We start from the raw sequence: 9,010 nt of genomic DNA on the forward strand, positions 1-9,010 counted from the left end.
ATTCTTAAGAAACTTCCTTCTCTATTTCAGGTAACATTATTTCCAGCGAGTGACAACCATTGTTAACACATGCACCAATACTGGCAATCACGGACGCAAAAAAAAAAAACGAAAAAAAAAAAACGCTGTGCATAAATAACTAACAAACGTTTAACACTCTCCGCATTTCGGCGAGCGAAGCTACGACGAAGTGGTGCGCACATTGTCAGTTATTCGGAAGGCTCTGCGAGGCAAGTCGAAGATACTTCGGAGTAGAAGTGCAGTGCTACAGGCGTGAGGTAGTGTGAACAAATAAAAAATTATGAGACTCATAAAACTAAACTGGAACGACTGGCATTCCTGCTCTCGGAGGTTGCTTCAGATATTTGTGGCCCCCCCTCCCCCCCCTCCCCCCCCCAGTAAAAAAAAACAAAACAAACAAACAAAGGAAATAGAGAAGATGCGGTGTCTTTTTCAGACCGAAAAAGAAGACGGAGCGAGAAAGAAAAGGCGTCACACCCCAGGGGCGAAGGAGGACACCCGGAATCCATCATCCCGGCCGCTCATCATCCCCAAACCGAAACCTTTTGCCCTCTCCCCTCGTGTCCCGCGCGGGATGCTCTCAAGCCACGCCCCCTCCAGAGCCCTCCTCCCCAGCCCGCAACGAGCGCGCCCGCGCATGCGTATCACCCATAACGGTCCCCCCCTCCCCTCCCCCCAACCCCCTCCCGGAAAAGAAAGTCAGCACGTGGCCACGCGGGATTCAAACCGCGAGCGCAGCGCATGGAGAACCCCGGCCACCACTCCGCTCCCGTCGACCTGTCCCGATCGGCGCCCCCCGGCGCCAGCGCCCCGAGCCTCAACCCTTGCCCGAGCCCGAACCTGAGCCCCGTTTTCAACCCGTCCCTCGTCTCGGCTCTGGGTCAGGGTTTGAATCAGGGACTCAACGGGCCGGCGAGCCCCAACCCTCCTCTGAACCTGGGTCCCAGCCTGCACCCGAGTTCGAGTCTCCACCCGAGTTCGAACCTGCTGCCACCGGCCCTGTACGGGCGAGGTCTGGACGCCTACGGTGGGCTCGGCGGCGGCGGCAACGCTGGAGTGGGCAGCGAGGCCAGCGAATGCCGTCTGGTCGAGTACAGGGGCGAGCGCGTGGCGGCCTTCGTGCAGCGGGGAGGCGGCGGAGAGCTGCTGCTCTGCCTGCCGCAGGCCTTTGAGCTCTTTCTCAAGCACCTGGTCGGGGGCCTGCACACGGTGTACACCAAGCTCAAGCGGCTCGGCATCAGTCCCATCGTCTGCAACGTGGAACAGGTTCGGGTGCTACGGGGGCTCGGCGCCATTCAGCCCGGCGTGAACCGCTGCAAGCTGCTGGCCTGCAGGGACTTCGACGCGCTCTACCGGGACTGCACCACGGCGAGGTGGGTGGAGTTACCGGGATGCCGCGTGAGCCGGCGAAAGGCCTCCGTCGTCGCGCAGAGGACGGGGCAGAACGCCCTGTTGCTTTACAACACACAAAAAAAAAAAAAGGCTTTATTCCGCAGACCCCCGCGGGTCACTTCATCCCACAACAGTTCAGGGTTCATCCCGGAAACTTCGTACCAGTCGTGCCCGTTTCTATCTGGATGAGCATCGTGCCGCTGTGCGGTCATGTATAACTACTGCGTAATGCACGTTAAAGACCCCAGGCGAGCGGTTGTACTGCACTGGCTAAATTGCTCATCTACAGCTGGGAGACAAGTCGCCCGTTGAGGAAGACTAACTTGAGGCTGTCGCTTACACAATTGAGATATTTTTATTCTGAGATGTTTTATTGCGAGGACATTTATCCAAAGGGAGGCTACATATTACGACAATTCATGGCAGCGGAGGTTCTGCCATGTCCAGAGCCGTTTCAGGGTGTAAGCGACGTATTCACCGGTCCAGGATGTAACGTCTCCAGATACGATGAGTGGGCCCCCAACATGATTTCGTGCCGTATTCTGCTTGCCACGTGACATAGGCCATTTCTAAAATCGCCTTCTGCGCGCTGCCATCTTTGTTTAGTGGGTTGTAGAACGGGTTCGGAGCATGCGGAGTAGCTTTCTTTTTAGCGGAATATTCCGCACCACGCATCCGTTCACGGGCCAGTGACTCGGGTGTTTCCCGCCCGGAGCGATAAACGCCGAAAAGGTGTATTGGAACCCCGTTATTTGCACCGTCTTGAAGAGGAGGATGCTATAAGCAGATTTCCGTGTTCGGTATATAACGAAAAACGCCGAAAAGTAACTCCTAAGCCAGTTTTTATAGACCATCTTTTTTAGCCTCGCTAGCAGACGCGAGCGGTGCTCTACTTTCGACACCGGGACGCGTTGGCGGTGCAGGGAACTGCGGAAATCGCGGTGGTACGCCGCAGTATACGCACGGCCTACACGATTCCTTTGGGCGTGCCGCTTGTTTTTTCGTCGTGTGGGGTTTTAACTCCGGGTGCGTTTTAACACCGGTTTTAACAATGGCGGAAATGTCCGCTAAACCCACTGATCTCTATGACAATTGCTGGATCGCGTTTGCCCGCTCCGCGAATGCGGTCACTGGCGGCCATCTTTAGGTAGAGTTATATCACCTCTAGCCACTGTAAGCTGCTGCAGCCGCTATCATCCATCCATGGCATATAGCGTTTTGGCAGGTGGGTTGGCAGGCTGCGGTCAAAATAGCGTGGGTGATATTGCGTGCTTGATTAAAATTATTTGACGAAACATGTTTTTGAAACCCGGCGTGAACAGTAGTCCGGTTTTTGAGGACCTGGTAAAAGTTTCACAAAATCGCAGCACCGGGAGAAAAACAGCACAGCACGTATCGAAAGTCGCATCGAAAGAAGCATCGAAAGCAGACGACGGTACGGAGTCTGCTTTTGATGCGAGCTGCGCTGCTTTCCCCCGGTGCTGCGCTTTCGTAGAACTTTTGCCGGGTCCTCAAAGATGAGGCTACCGTTCACGCCGGGTTTCAAGAATCTGCTTCATCGAACAACTTCAATCAAGCACGAAATGTCACCCACGGTACAGTGTACTAGATCTACGACTATTTTTATGGCAGCCTGCCGCCATTGCGCTGTCCGCCATATTACTATGATGGCTAGAGATGATATAACTCTACCTAAAGATGGCCGCCAGTGACCGCATTCCGGTCCATAGGAGGAGCTGGTCAAACGCGATCCAGCAAATAGACATAGAGATCAGTGGCTAAACCGCAGTCCACGCGAAATGCCAGCAGGGTGGCGCCCCAGTCGGCAAAATATGGCCGCTCGGTAAAACATCGAAATTTCTGGTTAATAAAAACCGAAAAAAGAACAACAACAACACCGATTTAAGCTATTCGAACAAGAAAACGAACTTCACGGGAATAAATTTTTATGTAGAAAATGTCCGCTAAACCGCAGTCCACGCGAAATGCCCGCAGGGTGGCGCCCCAGTCGGCAAAATATGGCCGCTGGGTAAAACGTCGAAATGTCTGGTTAATAAAAACCGAAAAAAGAACAACAACAACACCGATTTAAGCTATTCTAACAAGAAAACGAACTTCACGAGAATAAATTTTTATGTACGCTCAGCCAACGCCTCCTTCATACGGTAATGCCTGTCAGGTCGTGCGCTTAACAATGGGTCCCGGCGGACGCCCCGCTTCACTCCCTTCCCGCTACGTGGCGCCGCAGCCCGACCACACATCGCTCCAACAGTGACTGGGACGGCTGCTTACTTGGCGCAGTTCATGGATGCCGATATTCGCTCTCATTGGGCTGTTTATTTAATTTGACGAATGTGGAAACGAAATACTATTCCCACTGTTTAAAAATACATATTTCGGGTATATGTAGAAGTGTTACTTTTGGGAAATTCTTCACATGCTTCCTTTGATTGAGCGGTGCATTGATCCGAGCTATAAATTCGCGTGATGAGCTTGTCCTATCGCGCTGCGGTTCGTGGAGCTTATGATAACGATGAGGGTAACAGCGATATATAAGCTACAAGACCTATTATTTCATATAAAAATATTTTCAAGGTAATCAAAAAAGTACTAGTGACTGTGAACCCTCGAGCTGTAAAAGTTACAAGGTACAAAAGCGTGAGAATGTTAGGTTTGCAATTATTTTCACAAAAGCAAGACCACTCAAAAATGAAAATATTGATTTCGAAAGTGTTTATTAAGAAGACTAGGAAAATAATTATTAACAACATCAACACTATTTACTACATTCACAACAAAACTATTTACAATGTCAAAAATATGTCAATATTTACAGAAAGCTATCTACAAGATTTAGAGAAATATTTACAATCTTAAAGGCCCGTTCATACACTTGCAACCGAGTAGGACCGGGTAAGACAAGACCTGCTTTGCAGAAGCGCGTACGGTCCTACGTCGTCGCAAGAGGCTTAAAAACCAATATTGTCTCTGTCGGTCCTACGTCGTCGCAAGAGGCTTAAAAGCCAATATTGTCTCTGTAGTCCTACTCGGTTCCATCTGTGTGAACGGGCCGTAACACTACAACATTTATATCTTCAGCACTTTACGAGAAAGTGGCTTCCTCGGGTACATTTTCGCGACAAAGCTTTTGACGGTGATGTTAAGCGCGTGGTTGATCAGCAGAGGTTTCACAAACTTTCGAACCAAAAGTTCAAGGAAGATCCTTCTGTGCTTTGGGTCGCGGTTACTACAAACTAGAACAGGAAGGTCCACCAACACCGCAACAGCGCGTTCTACGCTAGCCTCAAGTGGTTTTGCAATCGCCTTCCTCTGAAACAGCGTTATGTCCAAAAACCTCTTGAGACCTATCAACACCATTATGAGTTCTTTTGTGGGGTACTTTAAACCGCCTCGGTCCTGGTACTCAATCAGCCCATCCACCGGTGCGTTTTCTTTTAGCTTTTCAACAAGGTTGATGCAGTCTTCGCAGCTCACCTTTTCGGTCACCACACGAGCTAGGTAGCCACCAATCAATGCAAGGCTCGCCACTTCAGGATTCGGCAGCCACTGCCTTGGAGTTGTACAGAGTTCCTGAAGCCTTTCTTCTGCTGTCTATTTTCTGTCCCTTCTACGTTTTGATGTTTCTTCTCTACCTTAGTCTCGGGTGAATTCAACATGGTTAATATTCACCAGCTCGCCTGCATCCTTACGATTTTTTCTAGGAAAGAAGCTCTTGTCCGGACGGCTGCTGTTCTGGGTGGCGTCACTAGAAATTCTTTTCGTGCTGCAGAAAGACGTTGAGCAGTTCACGTTGCTCTGCGCAGATGAGAAGACGATTCCAATTTTCAACATTTTTTCGAGCCCGCAGATAACACTCGTCATGTCCTTGGCGTCATTTTTGCTTGCGGTTCTGCGGAGAAGCCCAAACAATGCCTCGATCGGGTCACTCGAAAACTTCCGGGTGAGCACGAAGATGAATTTCCTTTCAGCGAGGAGGAAGCGAATGCACTCAACATTCGATGTAGTCGTGAGAACGAGTGCATGGTATGTTTCTTTACTGAAAAAGTTGTCCGGGCGACTTTCCGTTTTTAGCGTTTTGAGGTATTCCAAGAATGTGACCTTGGGCCACTCCAACCTTGCATCGTCAACGTCGCTGAAGTGTCGACAGTCCGGGTCATTTTTGTGGATATGTTGTCTGGTGTTGCTCACATGCATGACAGCGAACCATTTGCACATCATCTTGATGAACTCCACGGTTGGGCCCACTGACGCAAACTCAATGTCGCATGTGTGTCCAGCCTGGTCTTTCATGTACTGCAGTGCAGCTGTCACGGGCGGGGAGAAGATTTGTACAGCTGGCCTCACACTCATCTTTTCCATGTTTGAGGGGTACAGATGCTCCCTTGTTAAAAACCTTATTGGTTTCACCGTGGATCCCTGCTGCATCTTGTAGAGCTGCTTCAAAGGAGCCGTTGAGATTTCTTTTTGACCCCCGATTTCCTTCACAAGAAATTGTGATCTGACATTCTTGATAATGTGACAATGGTCAAAGGCCAGAAAAAGTCTTCTTGAAAAATCCGTTGGATGCGGAGCTGACGTTGTGGCAGGCCTTTTGCACAGGATGTCCATTGCGGCAACGTTTATTTTGTGATTATCCGTAACCAGTCTCACAATTTCGAATCCGAGTTCTTCTGTCTTCTTTGTGACGTGGACGACGGTTTCCGCAAGCTGAGCTCCAGTGAAGCCCTTGGTAAAAAAAAACAAAACAAAAAAAACAATAGGTATTCTGAAGCTGCCAGCCAGGCCACACAGCAGAAAACAAAGCAATGAGTTTGCTAAGTTGTGGTTGTCAGCTGGGATCAGGTGATCTAAGTCTTCGTTCATATCCACGTCATCAATGAAGGCATCTCTGCTTGTGGTACTCAAGCTTCTGCTTGATGTGCATTTCATCAACTACCAGACTGCACACTCTCGACTGGGGTGCAGTTAAGCTCTGGAGTTCCATTTCCAATCTACAGCGAACCAGGAGGCTGAATCCTACGTCACCAGTGGTTATACCAATGTATTTCTGCAGGGTGTTTCTGCATGGCAGACTCATCAGTTGTTCGCATCGAACATACTCGTATAGGCCTTCGTGGGTAGGTTTCTGAGGATTATGCAATACCTCACGGTCGTTTCAGACCATGTTGGCTTTTTCCTGCTGTAGTTGGTCACCTGGTCCAGAATGAACGCAGCTTTCACATTCTTTTGTTCAGCTCCCGCGACATCCAGAAAGACATTGACGGAACTGTCTTCTTTGAGCTTACGAAGCTCCCCTTTGTATCGGTCGACTGTTTGTTTTAGTCTTTCGATCTGTAGCCGAAGGGCTCGCTCCTTTGCCCTCCACTTCCTGCGGTCAACGAAGTCGCAAGAACTCGTTCTCGTCTTCTCCGTCTGCGACGCAAACGATCACTTCGCAAATGCTTCAAAATGCGCAAGACTCACGTGGGTCGAGCTCGCAGCCGCTAGGCATAGTTGCACCGTCGCAGTCGCACTGACACAGGCTGGTCCGATGCTTGGTTGTACAACATCAACAGAAGCCTCGGTTATTTCCGCAGTGCTCTCGACGGGCTGTGGATCACCTATGCTTGCAGTCTTTGTTGTGTTTCGCTTTTTGTTTGCAGGTCCTTCATCGCGATCGAGCTCCAGTGCGCGTTTCCGAACACTTGCGTCACGACCCACCTTGGGAGGCGCCGGCTTTATGTAGGATGGGTAGCCTCCAAATACGTTCGGTACCGCTCCCTTCTTCAATTGGCGTATTTTTGTGTTGTCCTTGAAGTCTGCTGTAACAAAATGTTTACTGCAGACGACGAAGTAGTTTGATGTTGAATCAGGCACCCAGTCCTTCCGCGAAATCAGCTTAATCTATTGCTCACGCAACACGAGGTCGGCCGGTACCTCATAATACGACAAGCCGGGATCTTTCTTTCGTGCACTTGATGTGCACAGCGGCACGCAGTAGTAGCGCATGCTGACCAGTCTACTCCCAGCAGCAAAATAATAAAGAGGAAAACATCACGAAACCGATGCACGTGCGGTAATCAAGCGGTGCTGACGGTGGCGTGCCCGGCCCGGAAAAGGAGACGCGTTGCCCGCCGCGAGTGTCAGGTGCCAGCGCCTCACGTGGCAAACTCTAGCGAGTGGGAGAGTGTAATAGGAAAGGGCATGATCCGGGGAAAGCACTTATAGAGGAGGCGTTGGCTCAGCAAACTTATCTGGAACACATCCTAAGCCTACTCTTGGCTTGTTCTATTTTATTTTTTCGATGTGTGCGTGCATAGCTGGCGCTAGCCCCAAGCTATTTCTCCTTGTGTACCATTATGTCCGTAGAGTACCTTTAATTCACATAAATATGCGCATTTCTCTCATGTTTCATCTTTTTGTCTGCGTTCAATGTTCCACAAGTGTTTTGCTCTGTACATATTTATCCTGTGTTAGCCGCAGCACAAGTCCCTATGGGTCCGTCTGTCCCGCTTTTCTCTTCAGAAACAGCACCCTTCGTCTCGTATCCTTCTCTAAATATGCCAGAGTCCCACTAGAGCGACCAAACAGAAACAACCGACACCGAAAAGCCCCAAACGCGTGCAGCATGCACGCGATGGTAGCCTTAGCAGGCTTGCAGACTCTCGGGGACCGTGAAGTAGTCAGGACCTGTCACCGGGAATGTGGATCGGCTCACCAAGAATGGAGAGGTCAAGGAAAAACTGCTCATTCCAGAAACTAAAAGGGCAACCATACGGGGGACTTTGTGCTACTTTCCCAGGATGCAATGATTGTAGTGTCAACCAGCCTTAATGGGGCACTCAAGGTAGATTCCGAGATCCTATATATATATGACGATAACTCAATCTACAAGCTCTAAACACCCCCCCCCCCCCCCCCAAAAAAAAAAAAAAATTGTTTAATTTGCACTTATGGGCAGCCGATTTTCCCATTAAAAGTCTACTCCTAGATCTTGACACGTCCTTTTCTGCGCCTTGGAGCCCACACCAGGGGGCGCCGTCTGACGGCGCTTTCAAAGAACTGCAGTATTACGTCTTCTACACCCAAAGAGTTGACGTTTTTGTCAAAATGTATAGCACAACGCGCCTAAAAAGAGTAGTAATTAATACGTCCGGAATCTTCACGCAATTCACTATTTCCATTGGCAAATTTTATGGAGGTGGTGGGAATCCGAGGATGTCCTTCCCAGGAGAAAATAGCGCCCGTGTATTTTTTTTTTCCATTGCTGCGAGTTTACTAAGACGTCTTGCCATCTAGAACTGGCGATTTTTATTGACTAAAGCCCAACGAACAATATGTGATCAATACCAAGCTTCTACAAAAGTCACTCGAGTGGCCCTTTAAGCCAACGGTTGTTTCTGTTTGTCGCTCTAGTGGGACTCGGGCTTTGTCGGTACCGGGACGTTTTCCTAAGAAGTCGGCTTACGCGCACGTTTTTTGGACGTTAAGAAAAAAATCCAAAGCCGTGTCTTGTTTTCTTCAGCATGAGTCCGACAAGCGCCGATTTTTTTAGTCACTAAAATATACACCAAATGTGTAACCCTCCCCCCCTCTT

General features: G+C 49.6%; 1 pseudogene; it reads right to left on the reverse strand.

Annotated features, from left to right (window-relative positions):
- Window positions 1-4,500: 4,500 nt before the first annotated feature.
- LOC120846694 lies at window positions 4,501-7,422 on the reverse strand (annotated as a pseudogene).
- Window positions 7,423-9,010: the final 1,588 nt, after the last annotated feature.

Source organism: Ixodes scapularis, unplaced genomic scaffold, assembly GCF_016920785.2.
Source record: "Ixodes scapularis isolate PalLabHiFi unplaced genomic scaffold, ASM1692078v2 PGA_scaffold13__105_contigs__length_92229423, whole genome shotgun sequence".
NCBI lineage: Eukaryota > Metazoa > Arthropoda > Arachnida > Ixodida > Ixodidae > Ixodes > Ixodes scapularis.